Raw genomic sequence first — 20,803 nt, 5'->3', positions numbered from 1 at the left:
GTGTCAGTGGCTTGATGGTGTCATTATCACTGTTAATTTATTTATTTAACTACCTGAAATTCTCTTGTTTGACTTTTCAATTAATGTCTTGTTCCTGGTAGGAAGTTTGAGGTGTTTCTAAATTCAATACTGGAGTATTTCATCAGAAAGGACGAGTTGTTGAAGAGACTTGGGAACCGTGTCACCTTTTCTCTCTGTAGATCTGAGCATCAAGCATGGTGGCATGACAGCATGGGGAAAATTCACACCCCTTCATGTGAATCTTTCATTTGTTGGTACTCTCAGCCTGGGGTTGCTCTTAATAGCCTATGGAGTCATTGCAGGACAAGAAAATAATGAAAAAAATACATAACTTGTGGGCAGTTTTTAGAGATTCTAGAAAAATTTCCCTGACCTCTGGAAACATAGGTCTTCCTATGTATTTTACACTGAGCAGAATTCAGATAATAATTACTAAATGTCTTTTGTTTATATTTCTCTTTTGCAGTCATATGGTAATATTTTCAGAAATGGTTTCATGCAGTCACATTTTCCCTATAAACTTAATACTTTAAATTTAATGTTGGTGCTGAGGGGGGGTTTTTTCAATCCCAGAAACATGTGAAGACAGGGAATTTATAAAAGAATGGAAAGAGAAGTGACTATTGGCTGCCATTATGATGGAACAAATCTCTGAGGTTAATTTTGATTCCCCCACACATCTATATATATATCTCATGTATTGACAAGTCTGTATGCACATTTTGTAAGGTGTGTTGTAAAATACAGAAAATCAGGTTTCTGATTGAAAGAGGAGGTCTCTTTCCATCTTGCCTTGTCCATCCTACCTTGTGCAACAGTTGCCTAAGCCTAATTCCCTTTTATGTGATATTGATTAACAGCCATGCTGAGTCTAGGACTGTCAGAAGGACTAAAGGGTATTTAATTATTCAGCTGGAATAAAGTGGAAGACAGTGCAGCAGCAGCAGCTGTAACATAAGACACTAAAGGTACTAAATCTCCAAAATATAAGAATTGTTCAGTAATAGCCCAGTAATTCTGTCCTCCTTCCTGGCTTGGGGGAAATTCATAGAAGTCTAAACACTGAACGCTTGGAGAATGTGTCAGTGATGGGATTGTCATCAAGATCACTCCATACTTTTGGTATGTTCTTAGGCACAATGCCAAGTAATTATACTCACATGAAAAGAGCACCATTTTACCAGAGGTACAATATTCCTAAAGATTTTCAAAAAGGAAAACATGCAAGAGCGCTTTTCTGGTTATTTGTTTATGGGTCTATCACCTCTCCATGTATGTGAAGATTTCATGGTCGCTGCATACATGTGCATGAAAATCCCCAGTTCTCATGGATAGCTTCAGTGTGCAAATTTATTGTGGAAGTATTTACACATTTGTCTGGTTCAAAGGAGGGAGCTGAATGCTAGAATCTTTTTCATACCTAGAACAGGACATAGAAAAATTAAGGACACCATAGTATTCAACTAACAGAGTTGAGATACCTAACTGTGATTTTAGCTGTTTTGTCCCATAACATTCCAGTGAAACCTGCCACAAATATACAGCATTATTACACATTAATGTTCCACTAAAGCATGTCCTGGTGTGTCTCAGTACTGGAACCATGAGGAGGTCCCAGAGCTGTAGGCTGTTGGAGGCTGGGAGAATACCACTGTGTCTGTGCTTTGTTCATACATTCTTCATTAAGTATCTACTTTTGTCGTGGTTAAAGAAGAGATACTGGCTAAGTGGATGTAGTCGTTCTGGTTTTATGATCTTTTAATTTTAAATATGTATTTTAAATAACTTTAAATATTGTGTATATTATGCAGAATTTTCATGAGACATGTAAATTGGAATACAAATGCCGTCTTTTAGTATGAGATTCTAAGTTACATTTTGTCTGGACTGAACTGTAAGAAACAGCCTACTAGAATATGATTTCTTAAATCAGAAGGTATCAATAGCCTTGTTTGGACTTTTGCTAACATGTTTTAGTGCAGGATTGGGAGCAATGGTAGCCTGTCCCAGAGCAGTATGTTTCTAACATCCAAGAGCTTGGATGTGATATCATTCATTTCTGTGATTTGCCAGTAAACACAAAAAACACCACTGTGCTGATGTTTAAAGGGTTTGGGCTTTATTTATGTCTGTTCATATTCTGTTTGCGATTATGGATGGATTTTTTTTCCCCTTGTTTGGGGGGGAGTATGGTAGAAAAGATAGGAAAAGAGAATCCAGTAGCTAGTTCTCAGTTTTTAAGATGATTATTCCTATCTTCATTTTTTAAAACAGTCCTCCTTACAGATTAAGACTCAGCAGAGCAGAATGAAGACATCAGAAGGAAATAGGTGCTGTGCTTTCTTATGAAACAGTTTGCTGCCCGGTCTTTCCACCTCAGGAGTAGATCTTCACATCTTTTATTCTCAATTGTGTTAATTTTTTGGAGGTTTTTGGGAATGTGCATAGAAGGCAGCTCTCCACACCAGGGATAAATCAGACCGTATAGTCACAAGGCAGAACGGAAAGGGAGTGAGTTTCTGGGAAAAATCAATTGTTGGTATGCTGAGTACAAATTAAAGGCAGCTTGCGACACTGTTTATTTAAGAGATGAACTTTACTGTGACTGGAGAATGGATCATGAACCTAAATAATGTCATTGTTTTATTCATTAAAACTGGAGCAGTGAAGTAAATAGTATTCTGGTAGCAAAGCCTATGTCTGTGCACGATCTCTTCAGAATGAGATAAGGTAGTGCTGTTAGAAAAAAAATAAATTATTTTAAATTAGTTCTTTGTTTCTTCCACAGCTAGACCTTAATTAATTGGTACATGAACAGGATAGCACAGGCTGGTTGCTACTCTAGAGTGGCTGATTATGTGTCCTGTCCTATGCTGTCTAGTCCTTTAATATTTATACATGTCTGCATGGATATTTTTAAACTGATACTGGACCTACAGTCCAGGGTGTAATTCTGTCATTTCAGAAGCATTGTCTGGTTGCAGAACAAGGTATATAAACCTCTACATTTCACTTGTATTGGATGGCGTTTTCAGAACAATGGTTAGAAAAAGTTTCTCAACAACATCATTTATTTAGTAACAGTCACTAAATGCACAGTTGCACTTGGTCCTATATATAAATTCCATATTATAATAGAAATAAGTCTCCCAATACTGTGCATTCAGTTTGATTATTATTGCATTTATTGAATGGTTAAGGTTACTCAGCCTTTGGCCTAGAGCTGTTGTAGCATGCCTCAGGTTGTAAGCAAATTGGATACAAATGCCCTGCTTGTCATGTCTTGCTGCTTAATTTAGTCTTTGGAATAAGTTAGTCTCATAATAGGCAGACACTTCACAAACCAAAAAAGTATTGGACAGAGATGAAATATTAGCCTTGTAAAGCCCTTCCCAATGTTGAGTCGCTTATCTTTCATAGAAAGTAATACATATGGAAATTAATGGCGTGCTTCTGCTTTAAAGAATGTTGCAGAATGTTTGGATCTGTCAGCAGACTCCTAATAAAGTGGCCCTTCTCTAGCCCTGTGGTGGGGTCTGCATTGTCATGTGATGATAATATTTGAGCCCCCTTTTCAGGGGGAGGAAGTGAAATGCATTGGTGGAGGGATACCTGTACTCAAAAAGTCATCACTGGTGAATTAAAACATACTCATTACCTTTAATGGTAGTGACAGTCTGGAGTGCATTTTTGGGGTCACAGAGTCAATACAATGCAATTTTTATGGTGGTTTATTTTTAATGTGATATTTCTGAAAAGTTACACCAGTGCCTCCTTTGGAACAAAGATACTCTTTCCCTGTGAAAACACCCTTTAGTTACATAATTTTGAATAGCTCAGCAGCTCACAAAAAGAAATACAGGAGAAAAAAGATCATTTAACTTCTGTGTAATGAAGAACTTCATTCTTCCAGATTATATATTGCAATGCACACAACAGAGAAATTACTCAGGGATCAACCATGGTTTATGTTGCTAGAGCATTATAAGAGTATTACTTAATGATAAATACCTCGATACATTGCCCTGCTCATATGAATTTTTATTATGTTACAGAATATCCTACTATTACTCCATGCATGACATCAGGTTTTAGAAAGAACTGTCATTTTGGATGGCTCAGTATTTATCTGTTGGCTCTTTAATGAGACTGTACGCTATTATATCTTGCTGTATTCAGTAAACCTAAAATGTGTTTGTAGGTCTGTGTAGGCATTTTCTATGGATGATGGATTCAATCTTACTAGAAAGGTGCTTTGATTTCTTTGATAAATTTTTAATACTTTATGCCCAGAATGGCAAAGTGTAGTTCTTACTATCTTTTGATGACAAGCCTGGACTACTAGAACATGCAATCTAAATAAATACGGCAGTGTTGAGACCCTTCAAACCTAGTAGAAAATCTTTCAATTTAGTGATGAAAATGACTTTATGGAACTAATTTCCAGCCTTAAAATGTGACATATATAATGCACTATTTTATTTGTTCCGTTTGCAGTATTCCTTCACAAGTCCATCCTGTCTGCCTTTTGCACAAACAGTGTATACAGGCTAGCTTGTGAGAATAAAAAGAAAGGATTGTCACATGCAATCCTCTTTGTTTGGAACTCATGGTGGGTTTTAAGGACATCCACGGGTGTATGTGGAATGGTGACTTTCATACTTCGTTTTCCATATTGCAACCATTAGCAACCACAGATAAATTTAATCATACCACTCAAAGAATATGGAAAGCTGTACAGAATGCTAATAAAGTGAATCATGAATTTTTAAGCTCTCAGAGGATGCTCTAAAAAGAAATTGATTAATCACTGTGCTAAAATAATACAACACCTTGAAATAGACTTTTACTTCAGTGAACATCATAAGATACTGGTTTAGTATCAATACTGGAAGGCAGTAGTCTCCATAAAGTAGGTCTGGCTCAGTAATGAGTTTGCTGTTATGTTAATCACTTTAAAATCACTTAACATTTCTCTTGTGTTCATCTTCTGGTTACCTCGGTGCACATACACATGCATACATAGCACATGAAACCCTGCCCTGAATTTGATGGAATTTTTGTTAGTTCACTCATTTGCGGCAAGAAGACGAAACCTTCTTTGTCTGCTCAGTAAGGAAGGTTGCTGTTGAGATGTTTCTCCAGACCTTACCACAGTTTTCTTTCTACTTAGGGGGAGAAACTAGTGTTCCACACTTTGATACAAAAGGCTTGTGTGGAGTTTTAGTGTATTACAGTACTAAGAACCGTGGCATATCCCTACAGAAATCTTAGCACTGCAGCCAGCGGGCCCAGAAACACAAACATGGGTTTGCAGTACAGCCTCTGTCATGAAAGCTACTCCATCACTTAAGTAAATCTCGAGCCATCTTGCTGTGGAAAACTGGCGATTTATTCTTTTTTTCTATTTTTTCCCCCTTTTTTTAACATTTTCACTCTGCAAAAAATGTGCTGTAGGGAAAATGGTAGCAAAGCAATTGGTAATTCTTTATGATAAATTGCACAGAAGCAGCAGGATGCACTAGAGGCTTACTAGAACTACAGTTTAAAAATAAATTTCATATATGAACATAATATTTAAGGCTTTAAAACAGGTTGACATAATATGTGGCACTAAACATATTCAAAGAAATAAAGTATGAATGTAAAATAAATGCTGTGGCATCTTAACCCAAATTAGATTTCACAGACTATAGTGAGGTAGAATTGTGAACTCTGAGAGATTGGTTCCATTTGCTGTTAATGTTCAGCTCTCATGCACTGGATTTTCTGCCCTGAAAGAAAAATATGAGTTCTCTAGAATAATCCAGCTTTTCATTCTATTTTGCAGCCTTGTCTAAGCAGATGAATCTGATAACTCCTTAAATGGGAAATTTGCCAGCTGAGAGAAACCCAGAGGGCAACAAATGGGCAGTGATGACAGAATGTCTTGAATGCTGAGAATGTTGTTTTGATTCCACACTGTTTAAAAATATATTTGTCTAGTGGAAGGTAAAATGTTACACAGATAACACAGGAGATTTCCTAGGCATCTCACACACACACACACTCACACGCGTGCGCACGCAAACACAGTATTTGTTTGGATTTTTTTTCTGTAGGCTTAACCTGGATAAATTAAATTACAAAAGCTCTCAAAAAAAAAAAAAAAAAGGCTGGGAGAGGAGGCAGGACACAAAGCAGTGAAATCAAAGCAACTCTGCCTTAAGGCTGCAGAGATTTCCTTATCTAATCCTGCTGTTTCTGGGTATTTCAAAACATATGGCTCACCTTTAGGGGCAGTCCCCAAACAGTGGGAGATGTTGCATCCCATCTGTGCTGCAGCAACTGGAGGTGCAATAACAAGGTGAATTGAGGACGCCGAGATGACTGTATTTAAACTCATTGCTGGTTTACTGAGGTGATATTTTGGGAAGGGTGGTGGGGCACATTTAATTTGGGTGGGGTTTTTCAGCAACCCTATGGATGTGCCTCACAAGTCTGAACACGGGTACTGCTGGAGGGGTAATTGTTTTGAGGAAACCTGACAGTCTGAATCAAGAGTAAAAATTTTAGGATCTTGGATACTGGGAAAAGAAAAGACAGGAATGAAACCTAAGAACCAAGGCATTTCTCTATGTAAGTCCTGGCGGCAGCTGGACTGGCTGAATAGGCTCCCATCCTCCACTGTCCACAACTGTTCAGTATTGCTCCCATGAGACTTAGCTGATCATGTAGTCACTCTCTAACCTGATTTGTTCACTATGCTATAGCTTAGTTTAAACACTTTTTAACACCAACTCTCTGAACTCTTTTAATAAGACTCATTTTGATATGAGCAATTATTCCTGAGATACTGAGGAGCAGCAGTGTTCAGCAGGAATGTAAGGGAATAGTGATTACAAGAAACAAGGGAATGAGGCTACACCAGTGAAGCTTCACTCAGAACAAGAAGCTTGACGACAACCTGAAATTGCACACTACAGTGGATAGAATGAGGTATCTAGCTAGACTTACAGCTACCATGATGAAAATGAACTTTTTAATACCTGTTCTCCAAAATTTCTAAGCCAAGCTTCTAAGTCTCCTAGCCTATGCCTCAAAATTTTCCTGAATAATTTCAAAGGCCAGGGCCAAAAATGTCTTAACACCTTGCATCCCAATAAAACACTTAAATGTAAACAAAATCTGTAAACTGTGATGCAAAAAGTCTCTTAATGATCCTTTTTTTGTTACTGTAGTTCTTTGATTTCAGTGATTCTTTTGGTATTAGGCCCTTCCTTTCCCACTAATGTAGTACAAGAAAACCGCTCATTATAATGAAGGCTGCGTGTTCATACCCAGCCTTAGGCATCAACATCCATATACATGTACTTGTTAGAATCAAAGTTAAGTGGCATGAATGTCCCTGACATGTTCTGTCATGAAATAAAAAGGTTTTGTTTCATTTAATACAGCAGAATAAAAGCAAATATCTTTCTGTGCTAATGCTTGCTCTCACTTTTCATAGTTTTGTCAATTTGCAGAAGAAGAGTTTAGCTTCCAAGATGAAAAGACTGACAGGTTTCCAGAACTGCAGGCCACTTCCCTTTCATTTTGAAGTCAATGGTAATTGCACTTCTGCGACCCTGGGAAAAATCACCTTTTAATGCTGCCTGAAAGTATCATCACATACTGGCTGCATGAAATTCAGTGCTGTAAGTTGTAAATGAAGGTGCAAGTGTAGTGTTAGATTAGGGCATATATGTATATATACAAATTGAAGCAGTCTACATTGCAATTTGAATTATTGTCATGATCTGTATGACTTCCAGATGTTCTGAATTATTAGTTTAGCATTTCAAAAATGAGAACTATTTATTGAAGAGACCTAGAAGAATTTATTTAATAAAATTAATGCACAGGGAAGCATTAAACAACGTGAGACACTTCACAGTGCTGGAAGTAATAGATGCTTTTTCCCTTTCCGCTCTTAAGCTCCTTGCAAGGCCCTCGCAAGGTTTCAAGAAATTACGTTTGCAGCAACATAATCAGCATCTTTGGGCTTTCATGCTGGACTAGCAAGCCTGAGGAAGCTTCAGGAAAAAGGAAAGCAAGTTAACTTTGTGGTTTTCTGCATTTCAAAAGTCCTTCTCCCTCTGCAACAAGTTTAACTAATTAGTTGAATTTTCAAAATTTGGTGTGGTTTTGCATTTGGTTTGTTTTGTTGTGTGATTTGTTTTTTTGTTTTGGTTGTTTTTTAATTAGAGTTTCGACGCTTGATTCAGATTCTTTTTGCTAATGGCTTTTTAACATGCTTGGTGAACCTTACTATGTTTGAACATACCATGAAATAGGGACTATAAACCATGTATTGACTGAATCATTGGATAACCATTTACTGATACTAAGATCTTGAGTACTCTTTCTGTGTGTCCCTTCAATGAAGTACAGTCTAGAGAATCATTAAAAATCTGTCAGCTTTAGTAGCTGAAATACCTCTGAAAGTAGATAGAAAATTGAAATAAAAGAAACCAAAGATGGCTAGATCATACCATTTATGGTGTCAGAATTGCATTAAACCATAGAACGTCATCTATATTGAAAAATAATACTTTACCGAAATTCATTAAAGGAATTTATCCTAATCTCATTACACAAACAAACTTTTCTTGTATATGCTAGTCAGTATTCTCATATATGCTATCATAGGAGGTGAATTTGTCTCAGTGTAGAGGTATGGATACCCATGTAGTCCTATAAGGGCATATGATGATGAGACAGCTAATATCAACTATCAGTTTAATCAGATTAACAAATCAACAGGACCAAAATCTAGAGAAGTTATGTTTTGTAACATGCAGATGGTAATTTTGAAGATTTTTTTCCTGAAATTTTGCTTCTACTGGTGACTCTTACAATATTTTATTAAAAAGTTCAAATGTGTTGAAATTACGTAGGTTCCCAGACAGCTCAGAGGACTGGATTCCTCAGACCAAGAAGGCCCCAGATCGATGCTCTTTACCACCAAGTCTGTGGGATGTTTGTTGGAGGGTTATTTTGTCTGTGTGTTTTTTAAATGCTCAGGTTTTTCACAGCCCTGTTTACTGCAGATTAATTCACACTCCTGATCTTTTTTTCATTTAGTGTATTTCTCTAACCAGTATTCTCAGCTGCATTTTTCATATCCAGACAGTATAACCTATTAATCTGTCATGCATTTTAATTGGGGGAAGATTAAAATTCACAAAGTTAAACTGTAATTTAATTTAATTTAATATAAATAGTTTTTACTCCTATATCTCTACAATGATTTAGGTAAAAGGAAAAGGTAATGTTGAGAGGTAATCTGCAGTACAACAAAGGCATTCTGTATCTTTAGTTATCAGTCTTAGCTTTGTTACAGTTGCTTAACCAGCATAAGCTTTATATGATCAGGAAGAATGCCTCACGTTTGATGCTTTTAAGACCTTGGATCTGTCTGGATTCAGCATGTAAGTTTGTGCTCTGCTGTTTTTTATTAAGCTCCTTATTTTCTATGTAAATAGCACAAGAAGCATATTTAGTTTTAGTAGGGAGAGATGATTGTTGTAGCATCATATGATAATTCAAATTGGAAGGGTCTTCAGGAGGTCTCTAGTCCAACACCCAGCTCAAAGCAGGGCCAGCTTTGGGGTTAGTCCCAGCTGTTCTGTGTTTGGTCCAATCAGGAGTCCAAAGATGGAAACTACACAGAAGTTGTCTTGCAAGAAAATTTGTTATCTTTCTAATGCTGAAGATAATACTTACTGAATATAAAAATCTGATTTTCAAATGGATGTTACAAATGAATGTTCTGTTTGTAGATAAATGTATTAGGTCACTTCTGCCATGCTTTTTAGAGCAGACATTTATTTGCACTCATAAAACCCTCTGCATTTTTGCAGTATCTGACTGCTTAGCCTGCCATGTCCTTCCAGGTGTACACTTCTTCCATACCAAGCATGGAAGTTAGTGGACTATGACTCCAGCTGTAAGTTTTATCTTAGATGATTCCTCTCTTCTCCTCAAAATCTTTTTTTCTGCTTCTATTAAAAAAAAGTCAGAATTCAGTGCAACTATAAGCTGCTGTAAATTTGCCTCTGATTTAAAGGGAAGAATAATTTTGGAAGTGCTTTAAAGAGATACCATTTACCTCAAGAATTAAAAAATTGTCTCAGAATTAATGCCCAGCAAATTCAGCTTCACCAACAACATAGCAAGCTTCTTCTTAAAGCATACAAATGAAGGCAGTGTTACATTTTTCGCTTGGCGGAGATGGTTTCTTACTTAGGAAATTCAGGACCTTGATCTGTTTTATTAAAAATGGCTAAAAATGGGAGAAGATTTTTTTTTTGATATTTTTTACTTGAGAATGTTCTTTTGATTAGATCTGACATTTGCTCTGCTCAGTACCACTGCCTTTCAAAGGAGTCTGTGTTAACAGGAGTGTGAAATTCTGCATTTCATGTGAAAGGATGACTGACAAGTGTTAAGGTTTGTATGGTTCAGGGCAGCCCTTGCTCAGGATACTCTCTGCCTGTTTGTGGGAGTAGAGAATACGCTAAACAGAGGAGATGAGACTGGGAAGGAAGAGGCTGTCTTTGAACGACAGGGAAGTTGGCTCGTTGATGTGCAAGTGTCAGTGTCTCTGGGATGAGTTTTCCAGTTTCAGGCCAGAGGGAAGGAGTGGGTGGAGAGTGCAAGTGAAACTGAGATTTCTGCTCCGGGGTGCACATGAAGAAATCTCAAGCAGCTCAGTTTTTAATAACCTGCTCAGTACTTTAGCAGGCAGTGGAAAGACCTGTGATTACATTTTTGAAAATCAAATCTGGTAATGTCCAAGTAGCTGCTATTTTTTGGCCCTGTTCTGAGATGGATGGTTAGTGCTGCTCCCGAGAAGTGCTGACTGTACCTCATATTGTTGCTGCTGCTGCTTGATTCACAAGCTAAATCAGTTTAGATCACTGAATATGTTTTAATTATATATTTCATTGTTGAATGTTCAAATATAGCTTTTGTATTTATGCTTTGAATTCATACTGATGACCATCTTTCCAGGTAAAAGGATGAGGCCATGGGTTAACTTTACCTTGTAGTTCTATTTTTAAGAGAGTTTATGAATGTTGACTGTTGGCAAGATACTGGTTAGGCTCATGTAGAAGTACGAGGAGTCTGTCCTTCTTGTTTTATTGTTTTGGAACATAGAGATTTTCTGTGTCCATGATGAGAACATTTGGAGGAAATAAGCAGATGAAGCAATGCTACCAGTCTAGCTGGGTCCTGTGATTCCAAACCAGAATATATATTATTGACTGCAGTACAATGGGTCTAGAAGAAGGGCACTTTTTAAAACCCATCTTTTTCTACATCTTCCTACTGGTTATTACCAGCTTTGTCCCTTTTTGTTTCCTGTCCCACAGCTTGTTAGAAAGGAAGCATAAGAGTATAACATCCTAGAGTAATTATTTTCATCATTAAAAAATAATTTGAAGAGAATTTAGCATTTTTACAATTACTTCATTTTCACAGCGTTGCACATTTTGGAAGACATTGCTTGCAGTCCCCAGAATTTCAGACTCTGCAGAGGTCCACTTATTGGAACCTGTCTGGAAATAAAAGTCACAGTGATAAAGTGGTTTTTGTTACAACATTAGAAAATTCTGTCTAAGAAATTAGATAATTTTTTTGGTACTTTTATGAGAATTCTCTAGCAGCTTGCAAAGTGGACAGTTCTGTGGCAGCATGATGTTCGGTTCAAGTCTATTTGAATATAATTCAGACAGCTTTAAAATTTCTTTTGTTACCCATTGTTCAGAAAGATGTACAAGAAGGAACTAGTATGGAGAAATTTTAGCTCAACAGCTGTAGACAGGCCATCTTCAGGAAGGATGGCCTGAAAATTGTCCTCTAATGCAAACTTCTCTAAACTTTTGTATGGCTGGAAAATTTACAGAAGTTCTCTGTGTTTGTGTGTTTCCCTACTAATTTTGCTGTCATACAGTTCCATAATGCATATATTTCATTTCCATTTTCTACCTGATAGCTCCAGCATTTTATACTTAGTGGGCTAATCAAACAAATGACATTATTCAGTACTGGGAAGAGATTTATGTGTTATATGTCTGGTTCTCTCCCCACTCTTAATACAGGTTTTTCCTTTGCAGAAATGTACCTGATAAAGCACAAACCAAAATGTGGGCCTGAGAAATATTATTAGGAGAATGGGTCCATAGTGCCAGTGATTCAGTCATCTGTCAGCCTGATAAATGGATTAGTGTAAGAGGTGTTCCAGTGGGGAAATGCAGCCCATAGGGCTTCCAGATAATTATATTTAAGTTGTTTAGTACTGCTGGGAAGCAGCATCCAGGCAATTACTGAAAGCTTTGATGCAGTGTGCACTATTAGAGCGTGCGTTCAGAAACTCATTACCCTTTCATGCTTGCGTTGGATGGGTTCTAGGAAGTTGACAGGAAACAGAGATCAGGAATCAATAACTAGAAAGGCATTTTAGTTAGCTTCTGATCCATTTCCTGATTCAGCAGCTTCTAGCCTAGAGCATTTCATACAATTGCTGTAATGTAAGGGGAAAATGTGACTTAAATATATTAATGACTGCGTATCTATATATTCATTTTGTTTCAACGATGTGTAGCTGAAGTTCCACCCAAAGTTTCAAAAGGTCCTTCGGGAACAAACTGCTGCCCAAATCCCATGTGACATGTCCAAAGTGCCTACCATCTCTGTTCCTCCTAAGTTGATTGTAGTAATTTCTTCTAAAGCCTGACCTTGCAGCGAGTACCGATGCCTCCACAACATCAAGAGTCTATTACCACAGTGCCTGTCGTACCCCACCTTCAAAATCTCTTGGAAATTACAGCTAGTCCAAACCAAAGCTGATGATATTGGCAAGACATATTAAACCTTGTTTAAGAAAATTATACTGGCTCTGTCTCTTTGCCATGGGCTGCAATTTGCCTTACTGGTGCACATTGAGAAAACTCTACAGACTTTGCATCATTCAAATACAGGAAACAGCAGATCCTTTCACGTGCTGCTCTGCAGTTGGGTACTTCCAAGACGTGCATGCTGAGAGCAGCGCAGTATTTGCACAACTGGGGGCCAAAGACTTGAAAGTTCATTTCTTAGGTTAGAATGACAGATCTGCTCAGGGCAAAAATTACATGAATTAAGTGAAATTGTGTGGTTTTCTTTTTAATCTTGCACTCACTATTAAATCAGGTAATGATGACTGTTAGGGCAGTGCAGAGGAGGCTGCATTTCTTCTTTTCTGTTTCTTCTTCTATGCTTTTACCTGAGGTACAGCTAAATAGACAAATGAAAGGATTACACTTCAATGCTTCTGAAGGGGATAATTCTTTCCCACCTACCTGCAGTATCACAGAATTAATAATTAAACTCCTTTTTTATGTTTCCATCACAACAGTCCTAGATGTGCTATGGGGTTTGTTTCATGTTTTATGAAGTTCAGCAGAAATCTCATCAGTTACTGTCAAGAGAGAAGTTTGGGTGTGGGGTTTTTTTTATTTTTAAATATGGACTTGTTAATTAGAAAAATGGCATTTGGTTTGCCTGAGAGTTGGTAAAATAAATGCTGTGCTATTTGATATGTATAAGTTTTTGTGATAAAAAATTTTCAGAAATGCTGTGTTGTAGACCACAGGACCCTTGAATCCATAGGAGTACTGAGGAAATCCTTTTACAGTACTAAGCATTTGCAGTCTTGGTACCTGCTTTGGTTACTGACAGCTAAACTTTTCATAAGTGCATTATTACCACTGAAAGTTCAGGCCTATCAAATAATGGTAGATAACTCATGTATCTCCTGTCCCTGAAACTATTGCACATGTGGAGGGAATATCTACTACAGTCAGATACACAGCTGAAGCAGAAAAAAGCTAAAGCTGTTGAAGCACCGGTGCAGGCAAAGTGCTGACATTGGTAAATGATTTGGAGAGTTGATGTTGTAACTGTGTCTTCCAGTCTGGCTCTAAGACTGGTTGTATTGAGTCTTTGTTTGGGCTGCTGAGAGTTAATTTATCTCTGAAGAAGCCTGCGTAAGAGGGGTAGCAGAATATAGCCAAATTAATGAGACCGTGCTTCTGAAATTCTTAATTTCATGATGTCCACTAGCATTGACAGAGGTAGTTAAGATGAAACATGAGAAATGTTTCCACTCGCAGTTTGATTTTCCCTGGAGACACTTGCTTCAAAGTGATAGCCCAGGCTCTGTGAGCTGCACCTGAAAAGACTGATGTATTCTGGGGAGAGGCTTTCAAGTCTTAAGTATTTTAAGTTTTTGTGGGAAGAGATGGGTTATTTCTGAGGCTATTTTTGTTGCTTTGACTTAGATTTTACCATGGGGAAACTTTTTGCACTAGTACTATAATGAAGATTTATTTCAAAGTTGATTTTCTGATTTTTGACTGAGTCATGACTTCGTTTCCTTCATCAAATCTTAGCATTTATCTAGAGTAGATTTAAAATAAAAAACCCTTTCTTAACTTCCTTTAGAGGAAGCAGCTATGGGAGAATGATAGATACATAAGTGTCGAAAGAGGGAATTTTTTATCATAGGAAACCATTAAATAGTGTTTATTTACTCTATAAGACCTTAGGGCAAATACATTAATATTCAGGGATTGTGTGGGTTTTTCTGAACAGAATTTGCAGTTCCAGTGCATAGGTACTCTGTGGAAACATAGTAGAGAAACCCAGCTTGTTGTGTTGTGTTGTGCTGAAAGCAGTGGTCTACTCCACGTGACTGCAGTGTCATCTGTGATCCATGTACAGAGCACTTGCTGGTCATGCCCCAGGGGAGCCACAGCTGTGGTTATACCAATGAGATTATATTTATATATAATGTAAATCCATAAAGAAACTAAAACCCTAGCACATCAGCATAAGTTTTGCAAATGTTGGAGTGTTCTCTTCACTCAAGTGTACACTTTTTAGGAATTGCTTTAGAAAATATATTTAAGGTTATTTTTTGCAGATGGGTGGCATAATTATTGATGTGCTGTTAGAATCTTCTGTATAGTCATGGTTTACTATGAGTATACTCCCCCAGGGATAGTTTGAAAATATTAAAGCTGTTTATCAGTTTGAAAGAAAGCCAAATATTTGTGTTGTGCATTAGATATCCTGCATTTCTTTCCCAGAGATATAGTGAAATCTCTGGAAACTGCTTTTGTAATTTAGTATTTGTTGAAGATGGCCTGTTTAGCATTTAAACTTCCCAGTGCCTCTAAAAGCCAGAAAAGAGGGGGGATAATAAATAGTCACCCACTTAATGTTTTTTTCATTGTGAAACAGAGTTAAGAAGAGTAATGACACTGGTTTGGTTTCTCCTCATCTCTGTTGTGTAGTAAAAAGAAATAAAATTATTTAGCTGAAACTCTGCAGAAATAGTATTTAAATCTACATATGAAGCAGAGGATAAATGCAGTGTTTCATCTATGGCCTACTAAGGGCAGCACTAAATTCATCCCTCCTTTAAGAAACGTCACTTTATTGACTTCTTAGTGTAAATGGTGCTGTGGACACTGTGCTTGTGCTCTACCCTATCCTGGCTGGTGCTGCGGGGACAGGGGTGAAAGGCAACATTACTGTTATTCAGTTAAATTGGCATTTCTTATGTAAGAAGGGTGGTTGATAAGTTACTTGATACATCAACTGCCTGCATGGGAGTCCGTGTTGGGGGTTCCCATGGTTTTGCTTCAGAGAGGTTGTGTCCAGTGGAATAGCTGAGAGATGCACAGAGATACAAACATTCGTATTGTTTGGTTGTCTTTTGTGTTTTCAAACATATTGCAAATCCAAAGTCAAACCATGTGTACCAGATTTACAATTAGTAAAAATGAACGAATTTTTTTAACTTTTATTTTTGGTTACATTTCCTGGCAGTTTAGCCCAACCCAAGGCATAGAATATCAACAGCTATTATATAGCAACTGCTAGCTAAATTAACACTTCTAATATCTTTCCTTATCCCTTCCTTAGAGGATGAAAATTTTTAAGGTTGCTAACTGTGAGACCACTTCAATGTAACATAAAAACATTCTTGTTTTTATTTCTGTTTCTTCTCCCATTGTCCCTTTTGTAAGAAGCCCACGTTACTTATGTGCCCAGAGTGAGGCTTCTGCTTCTTGCAGGGAGAGAGCTGGAAGCACACTGCAGGGCCACAGCAGCTCCTGGATTTTAACTGAGATGGAGAACTACTTGGCTAACCCACTGAAACACCTCTATAAGAAGATTTTTCTACCCAGAAAGCTTACCTGCCCATAGGGGTGGGACTGGCAAGTAGTTAATAGCATGAAACGCTGTTATTTATTGCTCTCTACGCAGAGAGCATAATTTGTATTGCCTACCTTTGGTCATACTGATGCCCTGAGTGACCCTTGTGAAGAGAGCTCCTGCTGCCATGCTCCTGTGACTGAGTCCTTTCAGCTCATGGAGGAAAGAATAAGCTTCCTAAATTAGAAGCCAGAATATTATTCACAGCAGAACTTAGTCCACGTGTCTCTGGAAGGATAGCTGTAGTTCTCTGAATCACTGTCTATCTGTATGAAACCCAGTAACTTGTATATGACTGCAAGATATCTTATATTTTCACAAAAACTCTTCTTCTAGAGAAGTCCCACTAAAGCTTGATATCAATGAATGGAGAATCTCTGCATTCTCCTTTGGATAGCTGCACTAATGGTTAGTCACAGGTGATAAAAGCATGTACTTTATTTCTCACTTAAATTTGGTATCAGCTTCCAGATGCTGATTTGTTTTATGCACACCCTTTGCTAGATTAACAAACCATTTGGTACTTAGAATATTCTCCCAATGAAAATACTTAGGTGCTGTAATTAGGTCATCATCTTTTTTTTTTGTGATAAACTATACAAGCTGAACTCTCCAGATACTTTATATTAACACTTTGCAACTGTATTTTGTGATCTCTGATGGTGGGGGTTTTTTTCAATTTCTTTCTAAATTGTGAAGACCTTGTCCTATTCTGAGTAGGAATAGGTTGCAATACTAGTATCACCAAAGAAAGTTTAAAAGAACATTTTCTGTCTTTGCATACTGTTTGTTTCAAAGCTCATATTAGTACTTAATTCTGTATGAAATCAGATTTGAAGAAACTCTTTTGTTGTTGAGTAAAACCTTATGGGTAGGGGCATCTACTATCATGACCAGTTATTGCAGTCATCTATACATGCTCTCACCTAGTCATAAGGGAAATTTATATAACTTTTCAATGTCACTGATACTTATAAGTAATAAAATAATAATAAAGAATTTGTATCTTTTCTCCTCTAGGATGTCTCTTTCCTTTTGTTTTTCACTTTTTCAGCAGAGTGCTAGTATGAACTTTTTTAGCAAAAAGTCGTCTGGCATGGTAAGCAAGGCTTGGTCTTAGGAAGGGATTTGATTAGCTCTTCCAGCCTGTGTTACCAGTGCTGCCTCCACTGATGCCTTCTGCCTGCTCTGTAGCAGCATGGGAAGATGAATAGCCTTTGAGTGATCCTGTCACGGATAAAAACCGCCAGGGATCCAGTTTTTAAGATTTGTAAACAGAACAAATGAAAACATGACCCAACCAATTTATGAGTATAATTATGATAGAAAGCATTCATAGAATTTCTTCAATAACCATTCTTCCATCTACAGTGCTACGGTATGAGTATCTGGTATTCTATAGTGTCCTTTAAACTCAATAAATCTTGCAGAAGCCTACAGTACAGATATTTTCTTGGTGCTTGACATGAGAGCAGCATCAGTATGTGTTAGATACTGTTGCATAGCATAATGTCAAAAGTATTGAATAGAGATAATTTTAATATAATAATACTCTTAGCAATTTCCCCATAAGGCATGGAGAAGTTGTAACAGAAAAATCCTTTAATTGTTGCTTGGATTTTTAAATTTTGTATTTACGCACAATTATGCTTCTTGGGGTTTTTGTTTTGTTTTGGTTTGTTTTTTATAAACATAATATTCTCCACAGAAAAATGAGATGGGACACAAGTTGTGGATTTCTCACCCCTGTCAATGTTCAATACCAGGTTGGATGGGGCTTTGAGCAGCCTGATCTAGTAGGAGGTGTCCCTACCCATGGCAAGGGGGTTGGAACTAGATGATCTTTAATGTCTCTTCAAACCCAAATGATTCTATCAATCCATAATTTAAAAAAAAGATGGGGTGGAGAGATAAGAACAGTCATCTCAGAATGCCATCCGAGAATGAGATAGGTAATTAGATAGGTAGCCACATAGATGGAGATTTGTATGCATTCAGTAAACAAACGCAGAAAAACTATGGACTTCTAGCTTATGTCTTGTTAGTACTTTGTGATGCTTAAATAGCATTTATTGTCCCTTGTGTGGTCATTCACCTCTGATTAGAATAGATGTAACTTTCTGAAGTGAGTAGTAGTCGATTAGATGGTGTACTTGCCTCACAGTAAACTAAATGAGAACATGTTGTATGTAGTACTGTAGACTGAGAATTAGAACTGGATTTGTGAATGCTTCTCCTGATTATGTGTTTAAATATGTTACTTATTACATTGATTATATCAGAAAATGATACTTAATGTATAATTGTCATGGTTTAACTTGAGCTGGTAAATAAGTATCACACAACCACTCATTTCCCCTAGCCATCCCAGTGGGATGGGGAGGAGAATTGGAAAATGATAAAACCCATGTGTTAAGATAAAGAAGAGTTTAATAATTGAAATAAAGTAAAATATAATACTACTACTAATAATAATAATGACAATAATGATTAAAGGGGAGATAACAAAACAAGAGAGCGATAAAACCCAAAAAGGACAAGTGATGCACAATACAATTGCTTACCACATGCTGACCAATGCCCAGTCCTTCCCCAAGCAGTGAACAGTACCCTTCCAGCCAATTCCCCCCCAGTTTTTATACTGGGCATGACATTCTATGGTATGGCTGTCCCGGCCATGCTCCTTCTTGTGCACCTGCCCACTGGCAGAACACGGGAAACTGAAAAGTCTTTGACTTGGGGTAAGCACTGCTCAGCAACAACTGAAACATCAGTGTGTTATTAACATTATTCTCATACTTAATCCAAAATACAGCACTGTACCAGCTACCAGGAAAAAAATTAACTCTATCCCCAACAAAATCAGGACAGTAGTCTTAAAAGCTGTCAGACATTTGTGTGGAAGAGGGTAATTAATTTTAAAAGTCTCCAATGAATATCTCATTTCACTTTACAGCATTTAATTATTAGATTACATAGACAAAAATTGAGCATAAAACTTAAGGCTTGAACGGAGGAGTAGGAAGCTAGTCAAGATACATGGTGCTCAAATGGCAGAGGAAGTAAGAAATAAGGCTTTACTCATCACACTCGATGGCAGGCATGGAAAAGTGTGCAAATGGGTTTATTATTGCAGAAGAATGTCAGGCTGTCTTTCATGTCTGATTTTCATAAATGCTTGCCTTTAGACTTTCCCCAAAAAACATTCAAGAAGGTGATTTCTTTTGCCTGCTTGTTTCTTCTTGCTCAAAGTGGTGCTCAGTCAGTTCCCACTGGAAGCTTTCTGAGGAAGCACTTTTGTGTGCATCCCACTGTTCAGAGGCAGTGCACTGGCGTTTCAGTCCTGTGCTCAGCAGTGGTTCAGGGTGAATTGCTTGCTTTTGTTTTACCTGGCCAGAGATGCTGAAAATTGTTAAGCCAAGCACAGGGTGTATTAGGATTCTTCCAGATTCCTGAGAAAGTGCACACCTTTACAAAGTGCTCGAGTGCTGTGTGTCGCTGGGGCTTCCCCTCGCCTCTCTAAATCTTTCTGTGATGGGTGTTGGGTTTTTTCCCCTTCAGGTTCTGTCAAAGCTCCTAACTTGGAAGCTAGCACTTTAGTGAATGCCAAAAGCAAAAGGAGTCAAATGCTTGTGTTTTCGTGAGGTGATGGACACTGTACCATCTTGACAGGTACCTTTCTTTCATTGCAGCCCTCTCAGCTGTCAGATGCGGTGATCTCCATGGTAACTCAAACCCCCAGACTCTTGACAGCAGCCTGCGAGGAGCAACATTCAGCAGCTCAAGGGTCTCACGACCAGGTAAGCCAAAAGGAATTGCTCAGTAAGAGCTCACATCCAGTGCACCATTTCCTGTCCAACTGCCTTTCAGGTTTTTCCCTGGTCAAGCCACCCAGGCGGTCAGTTCCTGTACATACACCAGTGCTCTCATTCGTCCAGCTCTCTTGAACAGAGATATTTGACAGAAAGTCTGCATTTATCATGGTTGCTTTTTAAGCTACGGGTTGAAGAAGCAATGCAGAGAAGCACTGGGCAATTCTTTAAGTGGTTTTGGCGTTCAGTAATTGCTAGGGTAAAAAAAATTACTCCAAAATGCATCAGCGGTAAGATCAGTCCTACCAGTGTACCAACACCACCAACAGTACTGCCCATCTCTAACATTAGGCCTGAGCAATCTTATTCTCCTGCAATGCATCAGGGACTGTTTCTGTGTTTATGTAACATTCAGTGGTACTCTGCAGCCTTTTCAAGTTGCTGCTGTGCTCTTTTCACACAAGTTTCTAAATCCCTCTCTGTGCTAATAGCAGCATGTGGGGCATTCCGGTTAACATCTTAAGAAGGTACAGACTTCTCCCCCTTTTTTGGTGAATTATAGAGAAAGAACAAGATCTTTACCATTTTTGGGAAAGCAGTGCAGGGACTATACAGCTGCATTGACTACTGCAGTACTATGAATGCTATGAACAGAAGTAGTATCTCTGGTCTTATGC

General features: G+C 37.8%; 1 protein-coding gene across 3 annotated transcripts in view; it reads left to right on the top strand.

Moving 5' to 3' along the window:
* Positions 1-20,803, top strand: part of TBL1X (transducin beta like 1 X-linked) — a 196,237-nt gene that overhangs the window by 88,339 nt on the left and 87,095 nt on the right. For all 3 annotated transcript variants that reach the window (XM_027639213.1, XM_027639204.1, XM_027639220.1), the window contains one exon: positions 20,007-20,114. The gene's annotated coding sequence lies outside the window, so the exon portion shown is untranslated. The remainder of the gene's footprint in view (positions 1-20,006; positions 20,115-20,803) is intronic.

The sequence above is a fragment of the Corapipo altera genome, unplaced genomic scaffold (assembly GCF_003945725.1).
Source record: "Corapipo altera isolate COAL_440 unplaced genomic scaffold, ASM394572v1 0, whole genome shotgun sequence".
Classification (NCBI taxonomy): domain Eukaryota; kingdom Metazoa; phylum Chordata; class Aves; order Passeriformes; family Pipridae; genus Corapipo; species Corapipo altera.
The sequence above is the reverse complement of the archived record's forward strand: the minus strand, read 5'-3'. Positions and strand labels throughout refer to the sequence as shown.